This window comes from Miniopterus natalensis, chromosome 3, assembly GCF_054644295.1.
Source record: "Miniopterus natalensis isolate mMinNat1 chromosome 3, mMinNat1.hap1, whole genome shotgun sequence".
Lineage (NCBI taxonomy): Eukaryota > Metazoa > Chordata > Mammalia > Chiroptera > Miniopteridae > Miniopterus > Miniopterus natalensis.
In genome coordinates, this window is record NC_142083.1 from 71,054,785 (window position 1) to 71,082,784 (window position 28,000).

General features: G+C 41.3%; 1 protein-coding gene across 1 annotated transcript in view; it reads right to left on the reverse strand.

The window, feature by feature from the left end:
* MARCHF3 (membrane associated ring-CH-type finger 3) overlaps nucleotides 1–25,418 on the reverse strand; it is a 132,090-nt gene extending 106,672 nt beyond the window's left edge. The window contains exon 1 of the mRNA XM_016217831.2: nucleotides 25,265–25,418. The gene's annotated coding sequence lies outside the window, so the exon portion shown is untranslated. The remainder of the gene's footprint in view (nucleotides 1–25,264) is intronic.
* Between the last annotated feature and the right edge of the window lie 2,582 nt (nucleotides 25,419–28,000).

Here is a 28,000-nt window from a genome sequence, read left to right on the forward strand (position 1 = left end):
GGTTAAAAGAACAAGCTTCAAAATACTTGTGGATAGTTCCTAAAGGGGCCTCAAAGTGATGGACTGAAGTAAAACTAAGAACTGGAAGAAATAGTACCACATGCCACAAAACATCAAGAAGAAAGTATACATGGCAAAAACCAGAGAGGCTCCCAGAAAGTCCCCTCTCAGCAGCACTTCTCAAGGAGAACTAGCATATTGAACTTTCCACGTAATTGCTTTTCAGGTCTGTCTCCCAGATAATCCCTCAGTGAATATCTAAGTCAGCAAAACAACAGGAATTTTTATATTGATCCCACAATACTGGCAGGTCTGTGAGCTATAGGTCTCAGTTGGAGCAAACACATAAAATATTGCCAGTAAAGATAAGAAGTTTTTACCTAATGTAGATGACGCAGAAAATGTGTCCATTTTCTTCCTTTTTTCCAGATGGCAGACTTATACAAGGCCCATTTTTAGGGCAATAATGTCCAGACCAGCATTCAGTGAGCCCATTAGAATCAGCCAGTCCAGCAAAACCTCCTGGTCACCCTGCACCTTGAGGACATAGTCTATTGACAGAGCAAAGTCCTGAATGACTTGACCTGAATCCTGGGCCTCCAAGCTCCAAATTTCTTATAGGCTACTCTCTTACAGGCTACTCTCTCACTGACTTTCAGATTTGACTCTCCCTGTTCTATTCCCAGGAGTAAGTTTACCACTGCCATTACAGTTTCTGCCCATCTAGCCACCTTGCTGTCATGTCTTCCAGCTGATTCAGCCCCCAGCACTCTGGCACCTGGCCACTTGAGGGGGACAGTACCCTCACTCAAAGCTAAAGAGAAATAATTACTAAAAGAAACTCCTAACTATGAAATGAATGTTCCAAATGCTTCCCCAGTGAATGGCATTATATTTTAATATTTCACAGGAGATACTAGCATTCCAGAAACTAGGTTCAAGTTTATTTTCAAAGCATGCTATTTGTTGCCAAATGTTCAAATTCTCTATACAACAAATATATAATCTAACTTATTTGTTCAACAAACATACCAAATACCTATTATTGTAAGACTGCTAGTGTTGAAGGAACAACAAATAAGGTACTGCCCACACCCTCAAAGAACTTAGCCATTACTAGTGGATCATAATGCATAGAATCAGCCCACTCCGTCAAAGTCATATTGTGAAACCAAACCAAAATAATAACAATGCCTTAGAGTCATTCCAAACTTTATAGTTTTCAAAAGACTATTACATATATTTTAATGTTAATGATCTTAAGTTAATTTCTCACTAGTGTGAATTGAAAGAGATCCTTCACACCATTTAACCAATTTTATTTGTGCTATAGCCTTCCCCTTTAGCATACCTCCCTCATTAATCTCACTCTCCCAAAAACTTGAGGCATCATGCTTCCAATCCATTCCTTTTCCCATATATTCAATTCATTATCAATTCCTGTTTGTTCTGACACTTGTCTCCACCCCCACTGCCATTACCTTACCCAAGCCATCATCAGGTCTCACCTGGATTACTGTAGTAACCTCCTAACTGATTGCCTCGTCTCCACTTTTGTTCATGTACAATCTATTCTCCATGCAATAGCCAGTGATCAGGGTGCCCAGAGCATGAGAGTAAGTCAAGGTGAATTAGGTCCCAGCAACTTTTATTAGAACTAGAAAGCTGGGCAGTGATATAACATGCAGGGGGATGAAGACTAATTTGTATTTGGCAGTGCGAGTGACTTCATAGCATCACTGCTCTTTGAAAAGGCAAGAATGAATTACTTTATATAAGGCTCAAGGAAGACAGCTGTAATCATTTGGATGCATGCCACTTAGAGACACACTACACATAGTGACACATTCCAGAGGGTATGGAATGAGAAACAGAGGAAGACCAAGGGTGAGTTGAGTAGACTTAGTGAAGAATGACATGACACAAAAGGATTTAAAGAATGAAGCTGGGAAACCAATGATACCCTGACACCAGAAAGATGTTAACCCTATCACAAGTGATGAAACCAGTTAAGAATTCCATCCACACAGTTATCTCAGCCCTGATACCATTTGTCTGGTGATTATCAGAAGACTGAGCAATAGAGACAAGGGTTATATTTAAAATGTGTATTAGTTTTCAAGTTCCTTTCTCACCTCTTGTTTTAAGTCTGGCCTATATACAGCTGGCATAGTTGTGTGACTGTGAAACATGTACTGCCTGTCACTATTCTCAGTGTCTCTTTCATTGACAATAAACTGATATTATATTTGGATGGGCAGAAGATTTGTAAGTATAAAAATTCTAAAGGAAAGAGATGGGTGCAGAAATGGTGGAAAGCAGTGTCACCAGCTGCAACTGGAGTCAACTATTACTATGTGTAGTCAGGGTTGGTTGGTTTGTCTCCTCCCTGTACTGATTTTGAAATAGTTATTTTCATCCCAATGCTGCATTGACACTAAGACCACCACATCAGAGTGGATGTCAACAGGCTATTTCCCAGAAACTAGACAACTATGCCCTCAGGTGAAACATTACTACAGTATGTTTAGGAGGTGGTTAGGCCCATTAGCATCCCTCCGGCATTTTTAACACAAACAGAATCCAACACCTTCTCATAGTCATATTTCAGGATGGGTGATTCCCTTGCTACAAGCCCAGTTCCTTTCATAAATCAGAACTTACTGGGGGTTTAAGACGAAATTCATTTCTAAAGAAACAATGCTTAGCTATTACTACAATGGAGTATGCTGGCAGGAAACTGCCTGGAGGGAGCGATCAATAACTAGAGAAGAGAGAAGAGGGCAGAGAGCGCAGACCACAAGCCCCACTGGACTGAGCAAATTGAGGATGGAGCTTCTGTCTTATTTCTCTTTAGCTCCAGAACCTTGCTAGTGCCCAGCACTCACTAAGTGCTTGTTGAATTGAACTGACAGTTATAAAAAGAAAAAAGAAAAAAGAAAAAAAAGCCCAGGGTGGAAGCTTGGTGAGTGGGATGGAAAGGAAACTAGAAAAATAGGGTTTGGGTGTATTAGAGGAGTAAATGACTCTGGTGGGAAATGAGTGGAGAGAAAAAAAATGGACAAAAATTTATAAAAAAATAAATGGCGAACCAAATGTCAAAAGGGGATCTCACAAAAATATTCCATTCATATACAAATGTGCATTCGAGCACACAAACACACAGGCACAAGAGCATGGCCAATATCAATGGGGAGCTAGGACTCTAAAGGAACTGCAGAGCAGAAGGGGTCTGGAAGGGACCCTGTTTGTTTTAGCCCCTGCTCCCAAGAGGGGGGCAGCTGAGGGAGACTGGAGGCAGCTGGTGGGGTGAATGCTAACTAGAGGAGGCACTCAGGCTGGAAGCTTGCCCATGGGCAATGCAGCCACAGACATTGGATTTCATGGAACACAATGGATGAGCCCTCTTCACTAATTCTGAAGGAGATCCCTTTTAGTCCTGTTTCCTAATATAAGCCAAAATTTACCTGACAATTCACCTTGTTTTTATCATTTACATAAAGCAACGAACAAGCTGCACTCTATAAATAGGTTTGCAAAACTGGGCTGTGCCTTTTGCAAACATTAAAGTGGAAATGGCCCTGACACAGATCAATAATGCCTACCTATTTCCCTGTGCTGTTCTGTTTATTTTTAGTCCTTACACAGCCCAATATCTGTAAGAAAAACTCTATATCACCTCCAAGAATATTACCAACTAATGACTGAGGCAGAAAAAAAATTTACATTTACTTCATTCCTATCTTTTTTTTTTTTATATGAATAAATTCAGACTTGGCAAAAATTTGTTGTATTACCACATTACATAGATTCATTCAGGCCTTTGGGGAAGGAGATCATGAAGCCTATAAAATTCCATGCCTCCTTTATTACTCCGTTATCTTCCATTTGCCAATTTATCTAAGAGTTCAGCTCTCTATTCCACAGGCAAAGAAGTGCATATTAGTGCAGATAAAACAAAGAGCTTTGGGTTGCTTAGAAATAGGAAAAAGTATGACCCCCTGCCTCACCTTCCTTTACTTGTATATCATCATTTAGTGCATGAAGGAAACAGAGCTGCAAACCCCAATGAGCCTCATCACGAGCTTCAGCAGCATAAAAGGTGCAATAGAAAAGGAACTGGAAGCTGAAGCACCTGGGACTTGCTTCTCTATAGGCATTAGCTTATCCATCTCTGTGTTTCCTATGGAGTTCAGCATAATGCCCTCACACAGTTGGTGTCATTTAATGATGGTCAAATAAACAAGTTTCTCCTAAACATAAATTGTATTGTGATTATTTGTTGCACACTGGAGTCCCCCGTGAATCTGCGAATTCCTTGGGGGCTCAGATAGAGTTCCATTCTCATGTTTGCATCCTCGGGAACCAGACCAAAGCCTGGAATGACAAATGATTAGGAAGTCTTAATTGAAAGATCAGATTATGTCACTGTGTGATACTAGGCATGTCGCATAACTCCTTAGGGCACTCATGTCTTCACCCAGAGAGTTTAACGGGGTCTATGGCAACAGACATCAGTGGGCATGTGATCACCCTAAAATTCTGGGCAGAATTTTATTTCTGGAGTGTGTGCATAATTTTTCTGAGAAGATACCTATCTTTTATTGTCTCAAAGGATCTGTGACTATTCCCTGCCCTTAAAAGTTTAAGAATCTTTGGCAGTAGTCTCCAACACTATTGGATCATGAATCTCAATACTAAAAGGCTTTTAACCATGTACAACATGCTCATGTACTAGGTATGTAAACATGTAGTATATTAGATACATGACAAAACAAATATCAAAATGACAAAAGTACAAGGTAAGTATGAAATAACAAAACTTTAAATATTTATTTATTTTTAAATTTTTATTGAATTTATTGGAGGGACATTGGTTAATAAAATTACATAGGTTTCAGGTGTACAATTCTATAATACATCATTTGCATATTATATTGTGTGTTCACACCCCAAGTCAGGACTCCTTCCATCATTTATTCTCCTATACCCTTTTCTACATCTCCCCACCCCCTTGCTCTCTGGTAAGCACCATACTCTTGTCTGTGTCTATCAGGTTTTTTTTCTTTGCTTAACCTCTTCACCTTTTTCACCCAGCCCCCCAAACCCCTTACCTCTGACAGCTGTCAGTCTATCCTCCATATCTATGATTCTGTTTCTATTTTGTTTGTTAGTTTATTTTGTTCATTAGATTCCACATATAAGTGAAATCATATGGTCCTTTTCTTTCTCTGACTGGCTTATTTCACTTAGCATAATGCTCTCCGGGTCCATCCATGCTGTTGCAAAAGGTAAGATTTCCTTCTTTTTTACAGCTGAGTAGTTTTCCATTGTGTAAATGTACCACAGCTTTTCTTTTTATCCACTTAAGTATTTATTTTCTTTCAATATACTTAAGAACACAAACTCATTTTATTTACCAAATAATCATTAGTTATTAAGAGCAGTGTGACTGAATATGCTTCGTGTTTGAAAATCTAGATTTAATTATTTGTGATATATTAATTTTAAGGTCTGGTTCTAAGTTCAATTTATTTTATATAGCTGGGTTTTAATGGCTGTCACATTTTTAATCAGTAAAATCACATACAATCTAAAAATTTCCAAACCCTTTTCCACAATATTCTCTCTATAATAGAAATTTCTATAAAATTCAGTTATTTTCTTACTTGTTCTAGGAAGGACAAATTAATTATGCTTCCTTCTTTCTTTTAAATGACCTATAGGTAGAGTACTACTGAAGTTGCTTATTATCACAGAAACAGTTAACAAAATATAGAAACCTTTCCTCTTTATAAAAAGAAAAGTAAATATAACTTATCTGGAAGTTTAAGAGCTCTCAAGTAATTTTCAACAAGATAAGCAGCAAAACTCTGTGAGATACAAGAGTTTCATGCTCCCTTCTCAACTTAATACAAATTGTTGTATTAAGCAAGTTTTCTTCTATGCTGTATATTAAAGGTCTGTTTTTAGAAAATTAACTATAAAGTAAAATCTTGCAGTATTTTGTGTAACTCAGGCTTCAACATCTTGGCTGCATTAGCTTGCTTATAAATGATGCAGTGAATGAATTTATTTCTTCTAACCTTAACCTAGAACTGAACAGCTGCTTCTTAAGAGGAAACATTACTTGATTTCTTTCATAAAACATTTTCACAAAGATTGTGAATAAATCTCATCCAGTGGTGGCTCACCAAAAAAGAAGCACTTAGTGTATTTCATTGGTGAAACAGAAATAAACAAATACAATAGGTTAGATCTAATAACTTAAAAACGTAAAACAAATCTTTTGCCCCCATAACTTGTTTTAATGCAGTATTTGTTTCTTTGAGGTTTCAGTAATATCTTCAATAATACTTTCAACAGCATTTTCTGACAAAGAAACTCATTTAAGGTAGATAGTTTTCAGTATATTATCTTATCTGGTCTTAAGTTAGTGAAAGAATAAGTGTTTCCTAAAGATATGTGGCTTTTTAACTTTTGCATACAAGTAAAAAACTTCATAAGAGGCTTCAAAACACATTTAGTTTAGTGAAATTTTCTAAAGATTAGTAGGTAAATTTAAACGCTGGATTTAAAAAATTGTAGAGGTTATTCTCCATGTTTAACCTCTGCAATTTTTTAAAATAATAATAATCATGGTACCCTCATTATTTTCATTAGGAAATTTCTCAAGGCAAAGTATCCACTTCCTTCTCAATGACAGTAGGTGTAAAACCTTATTTTAGTTAGTTGTCTTGATAGTTTTGAGATTCGGGGGCTAACTTCTGGTCAGAACTGATTGTATTAGTATTGTTTTTCAACTCAGAAGTTGGCTAACAAAAAGCTTGACCTAGAATGAAGTGTTACCTCCTCCATTTCATACTGTTCCCTTGTGCTTGCTTGCACAATTAGTGATATCTTCAATACACATTTTGTTTTCATTTTTGCCAGAATCCTTTTAAGCTACTTCCCTTGTTTATTTTGTTGTTGTTGAGAGCTAGTTTAAATGAAACAAATTAATATTCTGCAAATAATCTTAACTGTACATATACAAATACAATGCAACATGCAACAAGCGAAGGGACCAGTGTCAACCCCTGCTTATTGAGGGAAACCTGCTCCCTCAGAGCACAGAGCCTTTGGACCTAAAGAGCAGGAGAGGATGCAAATGTCAACTCACATATACTAGTAAAACAGTTTTTCTTATTTGGGGGGTATTAAAAATAAATAAAAGTTCTAGTATTTCCTCCACACACTCCAGTGGTTTATCTTGCAAACTCCACTTTGGAAACTCTGAATACTCTCTGATCTGAATACTCTCTAGTTATTTCCAACTCAAAAATCAATGGATGTTCTGCTAGGACAATGGCTTTCATTGTTTGACTGCTCAAAGAACTCCTGGACAATCAATCCCTAAGTTTCTGTTTCCTGATAGCTCTGGAGCAACCCTCCATCCAAAAGCCCACTGAGTGAGGAATGAAGGCAGAATACCTGGGTGAGTTTTCTCCTGCCGTCACCTAGAAGGCAGTCTGGTTAACTCCATCCAGAAGAACTGGGTACAGTTCGCAAGTCTCTGTCTTCACCTTAGGCTATATTCACATACCCCTCAAATGGACTGACTGTTTTCAGCCTCAACAGACATCAAAACACATGACTGTGAGGTGTTGCAAAATTATTAAACACACGCATTTCACTTGGAAGCCTTGACAGCTGCAAGTGGGAGGGAAGTGACAGGGTCATGTGTTTTCAAGTTTGTTCTTCTGGACAGCTTTATTTTGTGTGGGAAGAAGAAATGAATTATATTCTCTTGTGTGGAAGGGAAAAGTTGTCTAAATTTAGTCTTTTGTCACCTGAATTATTTCCTTTGGACATGATTTTCTACAATTGCCACGCTGAGGGGCAGGGGATCAGGAAGTCTAGTGTGCTCGAATGCAGCAGTGGTAACGAAGTCATATGCCAGGCAGCAGGCCAGACAACCCAGTCCAGTGACCAAAGCCTATTTCAAGAGTCTGAAAAGACAGTCATAAACATCTAGAAGAAATTATTTGTCACAAGATCTGGTTACTCATAAGTAAAATCTCTTAAGGCACTAACAACAATATAGGTAAGTTTTAAAATAAAGACAGGACCAAAAGATGATCTCCAGAATTTGTCCAGTCAAATTTCTCCCATGAAAAAACTAGCTTCTCTCCTGTTCTTCAAGAACTCCTAAAGAAGAGATTCCAAAGCCTCTAATTCCTTTCAGGGGTCAACCTCTCTCACAACCAATCTTTCACAAAAGCTAAGGATAACTCACCCTTAGGAAGTTAACTTGATTGGTTATGTCTATGTTTGAGGAAAGGGAAATGTAGAGAATACAGATGCCATTCACAGTATTTCTCTTAGGAAAAAAAAAGTTTTGTTAACAAAAAGAAAGACAGCAAGAAAAAAGATCCAATCTAGGTTGTTTTCTGTATTTTAGGGATTCCACCAACATTATCTGTCATCAGAGAGACTAAAGATAATAGGTTATTTGTATCTCAGTTAAAATTATAATACTATTTTCATTAGGCCTTGTAGAAAGTGACAAGATGGCCCTTACAAATGTTTTTATTCATGCTACTTCCTTGCACACAGGTTTATAAGCGCTGGTATTATATTTCCTATATGAAGGGACAGAGGTTATAAACTGTGAATCCTGACTGGATTGCTGTTACATGTTTGCATACTGCACTCCCTCTCTTTATTTTCCCATGAAAATAAAGGCCCTCCACACCCTACCAATCCCAACCACCCCATGCCTTGCCCCTCAAAATCTTGTTTCTTCTTACATGAAACCTGTTAGCTATTATTGCTTGGAATTTGTGATTAGACAAAGTGTAATTGAGCTCTTCCATACAAAACAGGTAAAAGAAACAGCCAAAATAGCAACTTAAGCAGCCAACTAGTAACCTGGTAATCACTGCCTTTACAATGAAAAGTTACCAACTAGCCCAGCTGGTGCTGCTCAGTGGTTGAGCATTGACCTATAATCCAGAAGATCGAGGTTTGATTCCTGGTCAGGGCACATGCTTGGGTTTTGGGTTTTGGGTTCGATCCCCAGCGAGGGGCGGGGTGGCGGTGGTGGCGCATGCATGCAGGAGGCAGTCAATCAATGACACTTTCTCATCATTGATATTTATATATCTCTCCCACTCCTCTCTCTGAAATCAATAAAAATATATTTTTAAAAAGTTACCAACTAGAAAATTTTATCTTTTTCCCCACAGAAACAAAAAATAGACAAACAGGCTTGAAATATGTATAGAATCATACAGTGTTAACACTGGAAGGAGTCCATAAATATGATCCAGTTTTCTGTTCCTTTCACAGAAGAGGAACATAAGGCCCAGAAAGAAGCCTTGTGACTCATCCTACTTCCACCTGCAGTCAGAGGCAGAGCCAGGATCAGGCTCAGGGTTCTGACTGGTGTCGAAGTAGAATGGGGGACCTGGCCATCTGGTCATTTACATCGATGTCAAAGAGAAATTTCATGGCAGTAATTGAAATTAGATAACCAATATCGTAAGGTGGTAAAGAGATCCACAAGGTGTAAAAAGTTTTAAATATTTATTAGTTATTCATACATTTTTGAAACTAGAAAAGGGATCTTTCAAAGATTTTCAAGACAAAAATCTATTTCAGATACCCCTAAATATTTTCTGACAGAGGCCTAGAAAATGAGCTAGGTCAGTCAACTTGCTTCATTATGGGTGAGAATCAGGCACAATCAATGGCGCAACTAGGCCCAAATGCCACATCGCTTGTATTTTCTCCAGTCAGAAGCCAATAGACCTCTAGCTGCCAATTAGAAACCACTCCCAGTATTTTCATTCTGGAGGATTAGCTGTGAGAGTTGTACTTCCAACTCCCTTTCCAACATCCTGTCCCTGAATCAGGCGTAAAATCTAAGCTGTGTTTAAGCTAGAGAAGGAACAAAGACTAAAAGCACTGCCAAAATACTCCTTCCATTGAGCCTCCATACCACCTCCTCTCTTGAAAGTTATAACCTGCATGAAATAATCCTAGTTCAAAGTAGAGTGTTTTAATCTACATTAATGACCTTTGAAAATATGAGCTAGAAAGGCCTGTGAGGTTCAGGCAATAAAACTATCCATGCAGAGTAGCGGGATTCCATTTCTGAAGGACTCTGTGCTGGAAGTGAATGAATACTTGATGCTCTAATGGCAGATTCAAATTCAATCATCTCGGCAGGCCTCCATATACTCATCCACACAACCACTGGCTCTGTGGGCCTGTGTTCAACTCCTTAATCTGGTGTGCGGGGGATGGCTTCACTCAGCATCCATGGCTTCATCTTGGTCTGGCCCTCTAAAATAAGGTATTATTTCTCACTGGGGCAGACACAGGAAAACACTGCTCTTTCCCCTAGCCTTTTATTTAAACATTAGAATATGCAAGTGTATGCAAAAGTTAGGTACCTTCTGTGGTGAAAAGTCCCACCTATAAATAATAAATCTTCCTCGTGTTGCCCAAAAAAGAAAAAGAAGAGGTAACTGGATTCCCTAAAAATGTTCTTTCCTCCCATATCGCTATACTACCTCACCTTCAAATATAATGAATGAGACTTTTTTTTAAAGAAAATGTTATAGATTTTATTTTATTTTTAAAAAATTTATTGGGGTGACATTGGCTAATAAATTTATATAGGTTTCAGGTATATAATTCTATAATACATCATCTGTATATTGTATTGTGTGTTCATCATCCAAAATCAGGTCTCCTTCCGTCACCATTTATCCCCCCTTTGCCCTCTCCTTCTCTCTGGTAATTACCATACTGTGGTCTCTGTCTATGTGGTGTTTTTTTTCTTAATTCCTTCAACTTTTCCACCCAGCCCTCAACCCCCCACCCCCACCCCTCTGACAGCTGCCAGTCTGTTCTCTGAGATAAATGAGATTTTAAGAGAATTAATTAATTTTTAACAGGTTCTTTACTCCTTGTTAGTGATATCAAGCACCAGGTAAATCTATAGCTATAACTGTATATAGTTAATTACTGCCTCCCATCTTACTTTTAGAATGTAAAAGTTGCCATTTTTATTGGTATTCAGAGGTTTGCCAATGTGCAAACTCAAGCAGTTCAGTTAATTTACCTCCTGGGAAAGTGAGTTATCTAGAAACAAAAGGGAATGACAGATTAAAAGGCTATTTTGCTAATACTTTTGAATTGGGCTAAAGTTAGTTATACCCTGTTGAGTCCTTCCACTTCTTAGGATGAACAACACAGCAAACATGGGGGGCATATTGCTTGGGCCTCTAATCTTAGCTGTAACATTTCCGTCTCATGTTCTACCATCAATAGTGACCTACTTGCTATACCATGTGATTTTTCCAACTGGGGCTTTTGATGCTCACACATGGGAAACACAATTATTTTTATATTTAGCACAAAGTGTAGCCATGAAACATTTCAAATGATTTCCAGTTCAAGATATCCACATTAATCTTATCTTGTGGTAATTTTTTTTTTTCTTTGTCATTTAGAAACATATTAGTTATGACCCATTAAAAACAAACCTTTCACAAAAAAAAAAAAAAAGCAACCTGTGAAAATGCTACATTATGTCAGTATGGAATATACTGAAAACTAACTGGCAAAATGTGAAATAATCATGTCCTAGTTACTTGTTGGGAGAACTGGACAAAAATGACTCTTGTTGAAAGTGATAGGGAACAGCACTGCTGGTATTACTTGGGTCTGGAAATCCTTAGAAAAGTGAAAATAACTTATTAATGAGGATAGAAGAGTAAAACAAAAACTAACACTCAGAAATGGAATAGAAGCATACAAAAAGAGAAAACAACAGGATTTGTTAGGTAAAACTATGGGCAAAACGAAAATTCACCGAAGAACAATGCACAATAAAATTCTGAATACCTAGCAAGAATGCCCTACAATACAACAAATAATATGAGAGTAACTCAGGAAAGTTGATTTACCAGGCAAAGTAAAACTGTCATACAGTTTTCAAAATTAAGAAGAAAGTCATTATTCCATATTTATGTATGTGTGTAACATAGCAAATGATATTCAAAATGTTGTCTCTTCTTGTTAGTTTTGATCCACAAACCCTAAAGAGTCTAACACTCTAGTGAAGAATACTTGTTTCCTGTCACTTGTGAATAAGCAAATTCCCATCACCCAACCAAATCTCCAAAACAGATGTCAGGAGCTTGCAATACACCTATTTAAGTGAATTTCCAAAACTCTGTGGCTACACCAGCTCAAAAGCAGCTGCTTTTGTGAATCATAAAGAACCTTCCAAAGCACAGTGTTCACACATGGTAAAGCACATGCTCTGCTTTGCCTCTGCCAAAGAAACCTCACTGCCACCCCCTCACCCCAAGTACTTGGAAAATATTCCAGTCATGTGTGTGTACCCATTATGGGTTCTTTTTTATTGCTACTGCTTTTACTATACATTTTCTATAACATGCTGTTTCCTACCCACACGACTTAGCAAGAAAAGAAAAAGCCTTTTTGAGCCATAAAGGGGCCAATCCACTGTATATGTAAACTACCCTGTAAAAAACAGGCTCTCAAGAGCTTACATAGACCATGCACCTGCCTAACTTAAACAATAATGATACGCTGACCCAGCCTTTTAATTACAGATTTCATTGTTACCTGGATCTTGGTTCTTACCCAGTGGTACACCCATTATCTACCCAGGTTATGAAGTGAGGGAGAAAGAGGTCCCCGCCGGGATACTCAGGAAGAAAGTACAATGTGAACAACATCAAAATATCCCCTTCCCTTTCTTCCCTCTTCAGTTTTTTTCTGACTTGTCACTAATGCAAAACAAAAACAATCTGGAAGGAGCTAGATTAAAAATTACTCTCAGATATGGATGTATTCTACTCACCATAAAATTTTGATCTGCTTTTGGAAATCTGATATGGGGAGCTTAACTGAGGAGTATATATCATAGTAAGTGACTCTAACAGGTTTTTGTGACAGTGGGAACCCCAGAAGGCAGAAAACAGTGTCAAAAAAGACCTTGTAGCTTGCTAGGTCACCTGGGAAATGACCCAGGACTGATGAGCAGGTAGGAGGGGGATGTTAAGTTCTTATCAAAGTTGAAATGATGATTTATTTAGTGTTAAAGTCACACAGCAAGCCTCAGAAAATAATGGCTTACAACATATTTATCAAGTGACCAAACAACCCTCAGAATGACAGAAAAAGAATTAATATAAACACATGTACTTTAGTGGGAAAGGTCCTAAGCTGAATGCCAGAGTAAAGGGACCTCAGAGGAGGACACTCAGTTTCACTTCTGTCACTTCCTTCCAAATTAATATGTGAGGTGAAGCTGGTTTTCAATTTGCACCTTTATATGTCCTCAGACTAATTAAGTTCTAAGAATAAATCATTTTTAGTAGATACATGAGTTCAAATGAAATATTTTGTGTAAACAGAGAAAACAATTTTAAGTGAATTTGCTACTGCAAATTATCATGGAATTATAATTCTCCCAATTTACATGTATCCTTCATTTATACCTTCATATTTAAAGGTTTACACCCAAAGAAAGGAGTTGTCATCCTTAAAACTATAATCAACGTAAAAGCTAAAGTTAAAAGTATTACCCAGATTTCCCTCTTGTACCAAGCTCTCTTGAATTATGTAATTCTACTGTAGTAAGTCTCTTTTCTCTAAATAACTTTGATATCTCTATCTTAAATTACCTTCAAAGAGAGAGAAAGAAAAAAATAGGTTTTGTTAGTTTTCAAATTTTACAGGAGAAAAGCTAAGGTGCATATACTCAGCTCAAATGACAATCAGTGTCCTACTTTAATCCTACTGGGAAAGATAAAGACGGACTATGAATTATTAGATATCAAAACTGCTAAATATTCATTTCTTCATTCCCTTACTCACTTGCTTGGTCATTAATTTTAAAAGTACTGCCAGGGTCTCTGCCCTCATGGAATTTATATTCTAGCAGGGGAGACAAAACCACGTACACAAAACAAGATTGTGGTAAGTACCATAAAGGAAACAAAAATAGGGAAGAAACAGAACTGGGGGTGTGGGTGGGGGCCTCCTAAATGATAGATGGCATAGTCCTGCGAGGTGCCTGTGATGAGGAGCCCTTAATGGAAAGGATGTACCAGACAAACCTAGGGTGTGTGATCTAAGCAGAGGGAACAGGGTCAGAGGTGGGAATGGGACTGGCTTATCAAACAACAGGAAGCTAGTGTGATTAGCAAACTGAATGAGGCAAGAGAGTAAGTAATGAGGTCACAAAGATGGGCAGGGCTCAATCACTTGGGCCTTGCCATAGTCTTGGAACTATCTTTCAAGGCAAAGGGAAGCCATGGTGAGAGGAAAAGGGACATGAGTAGATGAACCTGAGTCTAAGTCCTAGCTTATCTACTCAGTAGCTATGCGACCGACCTAAGCAGATTACTAGCTCCTCTTGGGTGCCTAATTCCTAATTTATAAAAGGGCACTTGATAAATAATGACCAGTTACAATCATCAGTCATTATCATTATTGTTAATGCTATGATATGTAAATAAAGTTAATAAAAATTTTTACATTAGAATAGACCTATACTGCAAAATATATCAGAAATATAGAATTATTGAGAAACAAATTATTTTAATCTTATATTCAGTAAAGATCATCTACTTATAGAGTTCAAATAGACATAAATTAGTACATTCAAATTCATTAGGGTATATTGTGGTTCTAATCAGAGTAATTATTGATCTTGGCTCATTTCTCTGTCCTTAATTAGTCTTCATTGTGGCTTTTTTCTCCCTGGAAACCTAGCCTCACCATTTTGTGTCCAGGAATGTGTAGCTCATACATTTCATGGTACCTACCAACTATACAGCAGTTATAAGGGGAATTTTATAGTTACTTTCCAAGTCACAAAATGTAGTGGACACAATTGCCTCAAACATCTATTGCCCCTCATTCCCACACACATACTTCTCTCTTATTAAGATAATCTTGATTTTGTTCAAATTTACCTCCTCTCTCCCTCAGGCAATGATGGCTGATTTTCTCTCTAGTGACCAATTTAGGGATGGGCATGTGATCCTGTTATGACCAATGAGATGAGATGTCTTCTTGGATTCTTCTTAGTAATGTTTTCATATTCTTCAAAAAGAGAACCTGGAAGAAGGTATCCATTTTCTGTGCTCTAGATATTGACATGCTTGCAAGTGGCATCTGAATGACTATGGCCAACTTGCAAACAAGAAAAGAACCAGTCTTAGGGAGAACTGGTCCCTGAGGACAACAGAGGCCGAGAGATGAAAGGAACCTGTATCCTTGATACCATTGTGCCATTGAATCAACCAATCCTGCCACCTGCCCTACTTCTCACATGGATAATACATTTCCCTTTACTATTAAGATTAATTTGAATTGGGGTCTTGTGTTTTGTGCGGAAGGTCTCCTGGCAGGACATTTCTGTTCAGCAACATCACTTATTCCTTTGTCTCTGGATGGTCTAGGAATGGAACTGGACTTCTGATTCTAGCTCTATGAACTCTAACAAACCTGGAAATGGGGTGATATAGAATTTTAACTGACAACACTGAATAGTCACCCAGAAAAGCCCAAGGGGAAAACACCCTAGAAACCACAACATGGGTAGCTGGTACCAAATTGTCTCTCTGTGTTTGGCTTTCCCTATCTGTTTAAAACTTTACCTTTCACCTCCCACCAGCTTAGGACACCTGTTTTTCCCCCAAGATCTAAATCAAGTACATAAGGCTAACAATTGTGAGCCGTTATCCAATTACAAGAATTTCCATAGAGACCACGTAGGACTAGCACAGATCCCAGGCACAGGGCAGATGTTAAGGAAGCAGAAGCAGCTTTACATTCCACTGGGACAAGAGGATTAAGGGGCAGAAGCACTCCAGAGAAGAGGTTCAATATTGTGATTTGTAGTCAGGAGACAGACATGTCTGAAAAGGAGGGGGGAAATAACGTGATCTTCAAAGGACAACGGCTGTTTTTTTCTTTTTTCAGCTATGTAGAATTATTTTAAAGTTGAAAATATTAGGAACCAGTAAAAGAAAATATTCATTTTAATTTTAAAAAGAATAGCCCTGGTCAGTGTTGCACAGTAGTTAGAGTTTCAGTTTGTGCACCAAAAGGTCATGGATTCGATTCCTAGTCAAGGGCAAGTACCTGGGTTGCAGGTTGGATCCTTGTCCCTGGTTGGGGCACATTGATCTCTCACATTGATGTATATGTCTCTCCCCCCCCTACTCCTCTCCTTTCCACTCTCTAAAAATCAATGGAAAAAATATCCTCTGGTGAGGATTAACAAAAATAAAATAAAATAAAATAAAACTTAGATAATAACTGAGCGTGGAAGGAAGGGATGGAGTGGGATTATTGCTTGGGGAGCTACTGCGGGGTTTGGGAATGAAGTAAAAGAAAAGATTACCTAAAAATCTAATGGTTCATAATAAGCAAAAAAGCAGTATGGCTTGAAACCAAATTAAACATTCCAGTCTTATAAGCATTTTTCCTACAAGAAAATTATAGAATTATAAATTTAGCACATAATGGAGAGCAGAAAATGTAATGCACACAGATTTCATAATTTGGTATATAGTATTTGAAAAACATTACTTAGGAAATGGGGTGAATATTATAACAGGGGAACATTTTCTAAGAGGCCATAATTAAAACAGGATATAAATGGTGCCTTAGCCCTTGTAAGGGTCACCATCAGAATTCCATTTAGTGTCTTAATTACTAATCTGTAGCAAAAATGGAAATGTGAGGATGATATCTAACTGTGAGATGTTGTCAGGGGCAGGAAAATGGTAGAAGAATATCTGAAGAGGTTAGAAACAGCCCAACTTAAGGAGGTAGATAAGGAAAAGAAACCTAAAGCACCAAAAATAAAAATTAAATTAAATAACTGAAGGAGGGAAAACTAAAACTCACTGGAAATAGTTCTTAAGGGAACGAAAAAAGTGACAGTTATTGACAATAGCTACAAGGCGACAACGCAGACTCACAAGAGACATAGGTGATGCATGATTAGTTAGAACAACAAAGTAAGAACTTATCAAGAAGAAGGGCAACAACCCACATGTTCTGTTGTTCAAGAAGTCAGGGTAGTCCTGCCCTTCTTTTCCCTATTCTGTGGGTACCTGTTTTGGTTTTCGTAGAAAGCTTCCTCTCCTTGGTTGTAATGGATATGTCTTGCTAGTAGAGACTTGTTTCTTAACGATTAAAAAGTACACAGAAGGTGGTAAGAATAATTAGGAGGGTAAGGAGAGTATCACTGGCAAGCATGGGTAAGGCTGGTAAAAACTGAGGTTTTGTGAGGCTAATTACTTTTGCACTGTGTAAGGCTGTCAGAACATGAAATATCCCAGAGAGGAGAAGGCGCATTATTGTGATCTTTTTCTTAGCATCAGAAAAATACACTGGTATGCTGTAGAAAAGTCCTTTGAAAATGTTCAAAAATGCAGTTACTCCTACAAGGATAAGATTAATGGTAATACTGATTATAATAGAGCTTTTATAAAGTAGAGTTCTTACTTGAACAGAAGGGTAGGAGAATGTTAAAGAAAGGAAAATATTATTGGAAGATGGGGCTAAATGAAGGAGAAAAGTTGAAATTAGAGAATCTTAGAAGGCTAAAGATGAGAACATTCTGTGAGAATCTCTGTTTGTGTAATGTATTTTCAAAGTGGAAGAGGAAGATTTGGTATTGAGACACCTAAAAGGAGACATGAGAAATTACCAAAGCTGGCACCACAGAGAGAACCCCCACTTTCGCAGGGAAGCAGATGAGCAATGTGTTCCATAGACGTTTGCCACTACCCCACACCTGAGCCTTCCTCAAGTCCCCCCAGACCCCAGTTGCCACGTGAAAGCAGAGGCCCTGGGATTTGCAGGGGCAGGTGCTCCTGACTTACAAGATCCAAAAGAAACTGGTGCTTGAGTCCATGACCTAATCTAGAGTTGCTCATCTCTTACTTTGAACATCTAAATAACTTTAGATGTAATCACTCAATTTTCTAATGATATTTTCTTGGCAGGTATGAGAAGAAAGCGCCTATGTTAAGTGAGGCTTAATCTCCCAGATGAGGCAATCATTTAGAGCCTGTGAAGACCTAACAAAAAAGGGCTATCCTAATGGCCCTGACCTCAGGCAGTTATGCTTAATTCAGCTGATCCATAAACTCCACCTGGGCACATGATCTGTATATGACCTCAGTAACCCAGCTCTGAGGTAAGGACTGGTGCTTACTTAAGCCATCAGACCATGTCATAAAAATGACTGGCCAGTGTGGCTCAGTGGTTGAGCAGAGCCAAGAGGTCATCAGTTCGATTCCTGGTCAGGACACGTGCTGGGGTTGCAGGCTCAATCCTCAATAGGAGGCGTACAGGAGGCAGCCAATGGATGACGGATGATGTTTCTCGCTCATCGATTTGGTTTCTCTCTCCCCTTCTCCCTTCCTCTCTCTCCAAAAATCAATAAAAACATATTTAGAAAGAAAAGATAGGAGTGAGAAAAATAAGAAAATAAACAAAAAGATTAAAAAAAACAAACAAACAGAGAGTGAGGATGTCCCAAGTCTCAAAGGGAGGTCCATGGGTCAGCTGCCTTTTCAAGATATGACGAGGTATGGGAACAAAAAAGGAACCAAGGTAGGCTTAGGCTTAGGAGGAGAGCTGGAGATATCATTGAAGAAGACACAACAGAGAGGTGGTGAGGAGCCAAGGCAGGAATGAGGTGGAGGGACTTTGAAGATGAAGGAGGCAGGAATAGGTGGTACTTACATGAAGTGCTGAGACTGGTGTTAAAGCTGAAAGTCTGGCACTAGGATAGCTATTGCTAACATTCAAACTTATGGTGAATATCTTCGCCACATCCTTTTAAGGCCTTGCAAGTGTTCATTTGAAATTCTTCGTAGCCTCTAGGGCACCTAGCAACAATTTCTTGAATACCCTTTCTTGAGAAGCTACAAGATGAAAGGTGTGGCCCCTGCCCTCAAGGGGATTCCTATCCAGACGGGGTGATTACAGAAGGTAAGGGCTCTGCTGACAGCAAACAAGCAGGCGAAAGAGGGACATGGCAAAGCTTCCCATAGGTGCTAATACTTGAACTGCACTTTGAGCAGTGATCACTACGCAGACAAGAGGTGCCACCCATGATAGGTACTCTATTACTATTCATTAATTAATTTAGGTTCATTCTAATTTATATTTTTATTTTATTTTATTTTTTAAATATATCTTTATTGATTTCAGAGAGAGGAAAGGAGAGGGAGAGAGAGAGACAGAAACATCAATGATGAGAGAGTCATTGATAGGCTGCAGCCCGCAACCCGGGCATGTGCCCTGACCGGGAACCGAACCCCGATCGCCTGGATCCTAGGTCCACGCTCAACTGCTGAGCCACGCCCAGCTGGGCCATTCTAATTTATAATGATTACCTGGAAGATTGTTAAAGGACTGGGAGTTAGTTCTTATTGCTAACATTATCTTATCAATTAAAAGGATAAATCTATCCATTTTTAATGTCTAGGGGTATAATCTAAAAACAAAAACAAAAACAAAAAACCTTACCTTTGGATGAGGTGAGGAGTACACTCATAATTTTTCTAATTATGAGGCATCTTCGTGTTCTACTAATTTCAGAGCAAAACATTTTAAAAGCTTTTGAAAAGATCACATTTTGCTCACTTAAAATATGTGTATGTATTTTAGCATAAAATATACTTGGCAGTTGCTAACATAATTGGATGGCTACGCCTTGCAAAAACTTGATTTCTTTTTAATCAAATTTTTAGAACCATACTGGGTTTCTTGCCAGTGCTGCAATAGTGAGCAATAAATACATCATTAGATTAATGGTGGTCTGATGATGGATTGCTCAAAAGATAGTTCCAGCCAAGAAGAATAAGCCCAGAAGTCTCACTGTGCAAAGATTAATAAAATATTGCTTAAAATATAGATATTGAGTTAATATAACAGGGAAGAAAACACTGAAAAATAGAAAGGCACAGCCATGGGTTTATAATGTAGCATAGTAATATTGATCACGGATTTTCCTAAGTACTCTAGAGCAGCCACACCATTATATATGCCTCTGATTAGACCCAGAAATGAGAAGGAAAAAGTTATAAAAAAAGAAACTAACTAGAGGAAGGCCTGCTGCTATAATAAATTATTTAAAGCAAGCAGGGCAAGCAGGTTGTGAAGACAATATAAAACAGAATCAATGCCCCCAAGAAACCCCAAACCATCAGCACCTCTATAAATTTCTTACCACCCTGTCTGGCATTTTACTGGAGGTATTTTTTTCCCTACCACTCTCCCCATCCCATCTCACCCCTGACCCTTCATTTTTTGCCAACTCTTTTCTCTTTCCTCAGTGCTTAACATTTGTTTTTCTTCTGTAACCCAGGATGTTGTCTTCAGTTATATTTCTCAGCCTGTATCAGAAGAGTGTCTGTACGGCCACAGATGAGTGCATCTGTCACTTCATTCATCTGGATCTTAAATTTCCCACGGAAACTATAAGCTGGGTTGATCTACTGTGATACACTTATCAACATGACTTTAATATTATCTTTCTTTTTATTTTTTCTTACTATTGTTATAGCTAATCCACAAAGTTAAACTAGTGTAAAACTTCTATATCTCAATACCTGCTCTGTATTAGAAGATGTACTGGCGCATACAACCAGAGTGAACGTAGGAGTTTAAGGAGAATTTTGGAGAGAATTATGGCTCAAAGTTTAGTATTAGGAGCTGTTACAAGGGCTACAATAAATTCACTTGAAAAGTGAATTTTTCATAAGTAGATTTTTCCAAGGAATAAAGATGTGGAAAGAAGGGTCAAAACTTGAAAAGAATTTGTCAAATTATTTTTGCCACAAGTATGCCAAGTCCAAAAAACAAAACAAAGCAAAACAAAACAAAACAAAAGAAAGAAACCCCAAAAACAAAACCAAACCAGAATTGCAGAATTGTTGCTTAGATGCTTGCAATGACCTATGACCCAGTTTCAAGAAAAGTAGTATTCTACTGTTGTTTTTAAGTAGGCACAAATCTGTCCCACTGTATAATCAGGGGCTGAGATTATAGCTTAGGCTTTTAAAATTTTCTAGCTTTGTCCAATCATTCAGAAGCTGGTCAAGTGAAATATAAGCAACTCTATCCTGCCAGCCTAAAAACATTATTAGCAGCATGGCTCAACAGGCAAACAGTATGGGTCTAAAATATTAGTCAAAAAATTCTACATATAGGCTTTACTGCCATTGTGCTCTGTGACCTTTAGCAAATTATTTGCCATTGTGGGTCAAGGCTGGCTGGTTAAGGTCAGGGTCATTGAACCAATGATCATATATGGTGGTTAGCTTTATAAAGAAAACTGTTCCAAGGTCATATTCAATGTGTGTGTGTATGTGTATATACATATGTTTGTGTGTGTATATATATATACATATATACATATATATGTATATATATATGTATATATATATTTGACTTCAAAGAAAGGTAAAAAACAACTGTAGGTGGTATAAATAACTAAACAGAACTTTATCATCTCACCATGATGCTAAATAATAACAATTCAAAACACAAGGCCAGCTTCTCAGTTATTGGTGTCATCTTTGAATGTGAAAGACAGGATCTAAATACTATTATCCTTTTGTATTGCTGTTTGCTCATCTGTAATGAAGTGGGGGAAAAGATCCATCGTACTCAAAGGATTGTTAAGATAAGCGACCTATAAACATGCCTGTCAAGTGCTCCTTAAAACAGAAATTGCTCTGTAAAAGTTCCTGTAATGATGCAGTGGCCTGGAACAATCCAAGTTCAGTTTCCCAGCCTACCCACATCCTTTTGTCATCAGGGAAGTAAATATTCTCGGCATTGCTGACCTCTGAGAAGTCATTTGGTTTTTTAGGTACTTGGATGGTAGAAAGAGGGAAGGGCAACAACTTCTCACAGATTCTTTCTCTTTAAACTTTATTGAGGAATCTTAAATTGAGAATTATTCTGAAATGGGAGAACAGAATTCAAACACCAGTGTCAAATTATATATTAAAAAGAGAAACACAAATTGGCAATAATTAATGAATCACAATTTACACTGATTTGTAAGGAGAGATGGCACTCAATTCTCAACCCATCACTCTGTGATGCTGAGAAAAATCTATGTACCCAATTAATTGGACAGCTCAAAATACTTCCAAGATGATTTTCTGAAAATAAGACCCCCTGGGCCTCTGGATGGTTGGCTTGGGACACTCCTGATGGAGAGGCAAAACCAGCTACCGCTTCCCAAGAAGAACCTTGACCTCAGATAAGTTGGTACTAGCCCTGCTGAGGTTCTAACCCCCAAGCCTGGAACAGCTTTAAAGTGTCAAAGGTGGCTCCCAAGGGCTAGAATTCTTCTACCCGCCAAGGAGAGATTCTCAGCAATGTGAGTTAGGACTGGCAATCACCCCAGAGCACCCCAGGGACCCATGGACTTGGAGTAGAGAATGGAGGGACTAAGACTGGGGCAGGGTCTTAAATTACCTTACTTCCCCAGACAGACTTCCTTAGAATTGGGGCTAACCTGGAACAGGGATAGCTGAGGCTTCCAAAACACTTTGGAAGACAAAAGGTGCCATTGTTGAGGACAGAGAATTAAAGCATTACCTATAAACTTCACAAGGCCAGTAAATGCCACCTGGAATTTTTGAAAAAAATATTTGTTAAATCAACTTACAGACTTTATTATTCTTTTATATCAATAATCACTTGGGGGTGCTTGTTAAAAAGCAGGCTAAGCCCCACCCCAGACTCAAGTCCTGGGAGACTGGAGTCCAGCCCATGAAATGAACTTTGAAGGAGCAACCCAGTTGACTCAGATGATCCATATCAAGGTAGGAGAATTATTATGCCTACGTAGTCCATCAGAAATTTAAAAACATTCACAGATTAGGGATTTGCATATTTTCCCCAAAATGTGTAAGTACCATAAAAATGAAAACAATACTTCTTATGATGAGTTCTTAAGAACCATTGCAGTTTATTCTGCAACATATAATGAACACCATTATTAAAATATAATTATGAACATAAAATTATGGGGAAAATATCAACTATGCTTCACAAAAACATTGCCTTTATTTTGTCACCAAAAATAATTATGCTATTAAAGGAATTTATAGTTTTTTTAAGTATCAGTCATTTGGCTGCAGGAACTTATTAAGCTGTTAAACCCCTCCCATATCCTTTTACTCATCAGAATTTTTGTGATAAAGGTTTTTTTTAATTATTTCTTAAACTATAAATTGTGCGCCATTGCAACTAGTGATTAGGCTGACTATAAATTTATATCTAAGTTATAAATTCCTAAAAACACGTTTCTTCAGAATTAGTAAGGCAGTCTGAACTCTAATAGATTAAACAGCCTCTGCAATAAAGCTCTGTTTACTTCTATTAAGAATTTTTTTTTTTTTTTGGTGCAAAACGATTCAGTTGTAATGCATTCTCTTAAGAAGCAAAAGAACACAGTTTCTGAAATGCATGCTACTGCAAAGCAGTAAAACCAGTGTTGCATGGTGATGTGACAAGCACCCCATTTCTTTTCTAGAGGGATTTTTTTTCTCTCCCATAAACTGCCCCCCCCCCCCCAATCATGGCTATAACTATTTCACAAAATGTAGTTTGCCATTTCCAAAGAGTCAAACACTCTTTTTCTTCCTCACCCAAATCACAAATTCAGGCTGAATGCTGAATGAAAACAGAACTTGAGAAGCAGGCTTTGTGTTGTTGCTGCTAAGGGTTGCCCCCTACCCACGCTCTAGCCTGGGCTCCCACTGAAGTGTACGCGTTATGTTTTCACAGATGGGCTGGCTGGCGGGGGCTGGGCTGTAAAATAGGGACGTGGAATCTGCACCCAGTGGTACCGAGCTGAACGCTCGTAAAGTTCACGGACATACACTGACCTAGACGGACCAGGCAGACCCAGACGTGCTTGCACACACTCAGCGTACACCCCACAGTCAGAGGGTCCCCATCTCTGCACCCAAGAGAAGTTCACGGTTGTTTCCCCCTCCATGTATTTCCACTTCATATACAGTTTCACACCCACACACATATGTACACACATCTATGCACATCTACATATACGTATACACGCATGGATAGCTATATATCTCAACGTTTTTATATATTTTCGAAGATCAAAATATTCCCAAATTCTGCACGCAAGTCTCCAACCCTAGTACTCTCCATACGTGCTCTCTTTCACATCAAAGAAGAATGACAACAAAATGTTTGTATTCAGTTCTGTGTAGTCCACATATAATATAAAATACATGCATGTAACCACCCTCCGAAAAACCAGCTGCTTTTTACTCCTTATCATTAAGGTTGAAAAAGTCTACCCCAGCCGGAGCCACAAACGAAGTGTCAGGTTTAACCTTAAATCCTGTTGTCAGTTCCTGTCACAACTTCATCACTTAAACCACAGGTGCTCAAGCAAACACCAACCGCCCAGCCTGGCGGCTCATTTCACGGTCTGGTCTGGGCTTCTCCGGGCTCCGGGCGCGGGGACCCGCAGGAGCACCCCCGCCCCCGCCCCCGCCCCGGGTTCCAACGACACCGACCGACGCCCGGGCGGGTGGTGGGGAGGTCCCGGCACCTCGCGAGGGACGCGGATTCGAGTGCTAGCAGAGAGTAATGACTTCCCAAAGTTTAATATCCGTGCTGTCAATTCCTTTCAATAGCTGCAAAGCGTGGAAGCCCCAGCTACAGACCCTGGCTGGTGATTTAAGTTCTCCGACCGCTGAAGACCCTCCGAACCCGACGATCGCTGCCTCAGGCTACGGATCCGAGGCGGACGCGGGGTCACCGCGCCGCACGACCCCGCGCGGGTTAAATTTTCAGGAGCCGGTCCGCCAGCCACCTAGGGAGCCGGGCCCCGAGGCCGCCCCGGCCGGCGCGTCGCCGCCCCGAGGCCAGGGGCCGCGTCCCTGGGCCCACCTAACGATGGCAGTCACTACACGCCAAGTTCGTGGGGACGCCGAGTCGCGTCCCGGGCCGAGCGGCGACGCTTTGAAACTAGAAGTTCGCGAGTAGGGAGTCTGGCCGCGAGTAAATCCCTCCCAGCCCCGACCTCCCCACAGCGGCCACCCTCAGACCGACGGACCGACGCGCGCCAGGACCCGTCCAGTCCCCCGGCTCGGGGAACTGCTCCGACAGGAGCCGCTCGCCTGCACTCACTCACCCTGGTCTCGCCGAGTCCCGATCGCAAATCGACGCCTCTGCTGCGGGTCCTGAATCCCAAGTTGCCCCGAAACAGCGACGGCTCCAGCCCTAGCGGACCGGGGCAGATCGGCGCAGGCAGGCACCTCGGAGGGAACGCGACGAGCCCGGCGGCCGCGCCGGCTCAGCAGCCGCGGGGAGCGCTCTGGCAATTCACGGACCTGCTCAGCGAATGAGGCGGACCGCCGGGCTGAGGACACCCGGCTCCGGAGGGAGGCGGAGCCGGGCGGCGGGGGGGCGGAGCCAGCCTCGGGTCACCCCCCTCGGGGCGGGGCGCCCCAACCAGTGAGTGGTGGATCTCGCAGCCAATCGTAGTGGCGCCAGGGCCGGGGAGGCCGGGGGCGGTGCCGAGCGCCCGACTCCGCCCCGCCCCCACGGTCCAATAGCCGCAGCCGAGGGCTGGAGGGGAGCGTGGCCCGCGGCGGGCCAGTCGGCTGTGGTGAGCCGCCTGGGCTGTGGGTGCGGCTGCGGCTGCGGCGCGACCCCGGCGCCTCCGGAGGGAAGTGGCGGCTCCGGAAGGCTGAGAGGCCCGGAGCCCCCGCGAGTCTTTGCGCGGTGGAGGGAGAAACCCCACCGCGGGGCGGGCCGAGAACGGGTAGACAGCACCCACACCCGGCGCCCTCAGGAGGCGCGGAACTTGGTGGCTTCAAAGCAGCCCCAGCAGTCGGGGGAAACCAACACCCAAAGAGGGTGAGTCCCGGGCCGCGTCACGCAGCCACCCGCGAAGGCCTGGGCGCGGAACTGGGAGCCCCCGGCTCCCCGGAAAACGGCCTGATTGCGGTCCGGTGGTTATCCCCGAAGCAAAACTCTGACACCTCAGACCTCTCGGCGAGTTCGTTACGCGTCCCCTCCTCGCCCTGCCCTCCACACACCACCGGCCGCGCGGACCTTACCGGGCGCCTGGGTTCCCTTCTCGGCCCCAGGCGCCCGGGCACTCTCGTCCCTCGGGCGAAAGGGAGGCTCGGGCACTCGACGGCGCCGGAGCCTGCCTGGATTGAGTTTCAGACTGTGTCTCCTCAGCTCCCTGCCTCCATGGGGGGAAAGGTCCATAAATAAGGGGGCTGTCAAAAGGTCAAGAAAATCAGAGTCTGGGCAGTTCGCAGTAGGGCCTGAAAAATTGATTAGGGATGCAGAAATTGCGCAAATTTAAACCCTCGGGTCCCGCTGCCTTGCGGGGTGGCGTCTGAGGCGGTGGCTCCTGCTGCTGTCCTTTGGGTCCGCCAGAGGAACAGACAGCACCTCCTCCCCCTCCCCGTCGCGGGGTTTTCGAAGGCGGGAAGGGCGCAGAGCGTCACCTCTGTCCCACTCGGCACGTCCCCGCCGCGTTTCCCTTGGGAAGCCAGGGGCCTCGGTGGTGGGGCGGGCCTGCGGGGAGCCTGAGCCCGCTGGGTCAGCTGCCGCCGGGAGCCCCGGAGGGAGGCTCCGTGCGCTCGGCCGTCCGGCTGGCGGGCCCCGTCAGCCCCTCAGCTGGCTTTGAAGCCCTCGCCTTGGCTGCGGCACACATACGGAGCTGTGGGTACAGTCAAAAAGCAAAGGGCTGGCTGTTGCTTTCCAGGCTGAAGCGCAGAACGTTTAAGTCCTGAACTGTAAGCTGCGGATGGGTAGTGGCCTCTGCGTGCCTGGAGCCGCACCTTCCATAGGCGGACACCCAGCCAATGTCAGTAAAAGGAAGGCGGCGCGGCGGGAAAGGGGCCAGGCTTCCTGGTGCCCCCACGCGCCTTCGGCATGGGTAACTACTCAGGATACCGTGTGTGGGGGATTGCGGACCTGTACCCGTGAGGACCTGCATCCTAGCTCTCCTCTCCTGTGCTGCTTCTGGCGAGGTCACTGGCAAGAAAAAAAAGACAAACGGCATGTGGCTAAGAAGGAGGGACCTGGTCCCCTGGGACAGGGAAGGCTGCAGCTCTGAGGGGAGCTCCGGCCTGCAGTTTCAGACTGTGTCTGCTCAGCTCCCTGCCTCCATGCGGAAAGGTCCATAAATAAGGCAGGCTGTCAAAAGGGCAAGAAAATCAGAGTCTGGGCAGTTCTTAGTAGGCCATGAAAAAATTGATTAGTGATGCAGAAATTGTGTAAATTTAAACTTTTTTTTTAAAAAAAAATATCTTTATTGATTTCAGAGAGAGGAAAGGAGAGGGGGAGAGAGAGAGAAACATCAATGAGAGAGTCATTGATCAAGCCTGCAACCAGGCATGTGCCCTGACCCGGACTCGAACCCCAATCGCCTGAATCCTAGGTTGACGCTCAACCACTGAGCCACGCCCGGCGGGGCAAAATTGTGTAAATTTAAACTCTCATGCAGCGAACCAAAAGACTGGTACAGGCAAGGGAGCTCATTCAGTTCCAACAGTTGCTCAGCTGCCCAGCGGCCTGGGAGAATGGCCTTTGTCAATGGAAATTAGATGTAGACCACATGAATGGAATATGTACCAGGTCTCTGTCCAGGTCAGGGTTGGGGATTAAGGGGAAAGGCACATTTTCTTGGCCTTTTTATCACCACTCTCGGATATAACTAGAGACAAAGTTTGCCAACTGTGTTCATCATATTAACACCCTGCGAAGGTTTTTTACAGATGCCAATGATTATTTGAAAAATCACCTTGGTTATAGGAGCCAAACACTGTTCAATGTATTTCCGGTAGGATAGTGTTTATGTTGGATGACGAAAAAAAGAAATAGGAAATTTTTAAAAAATGTATTG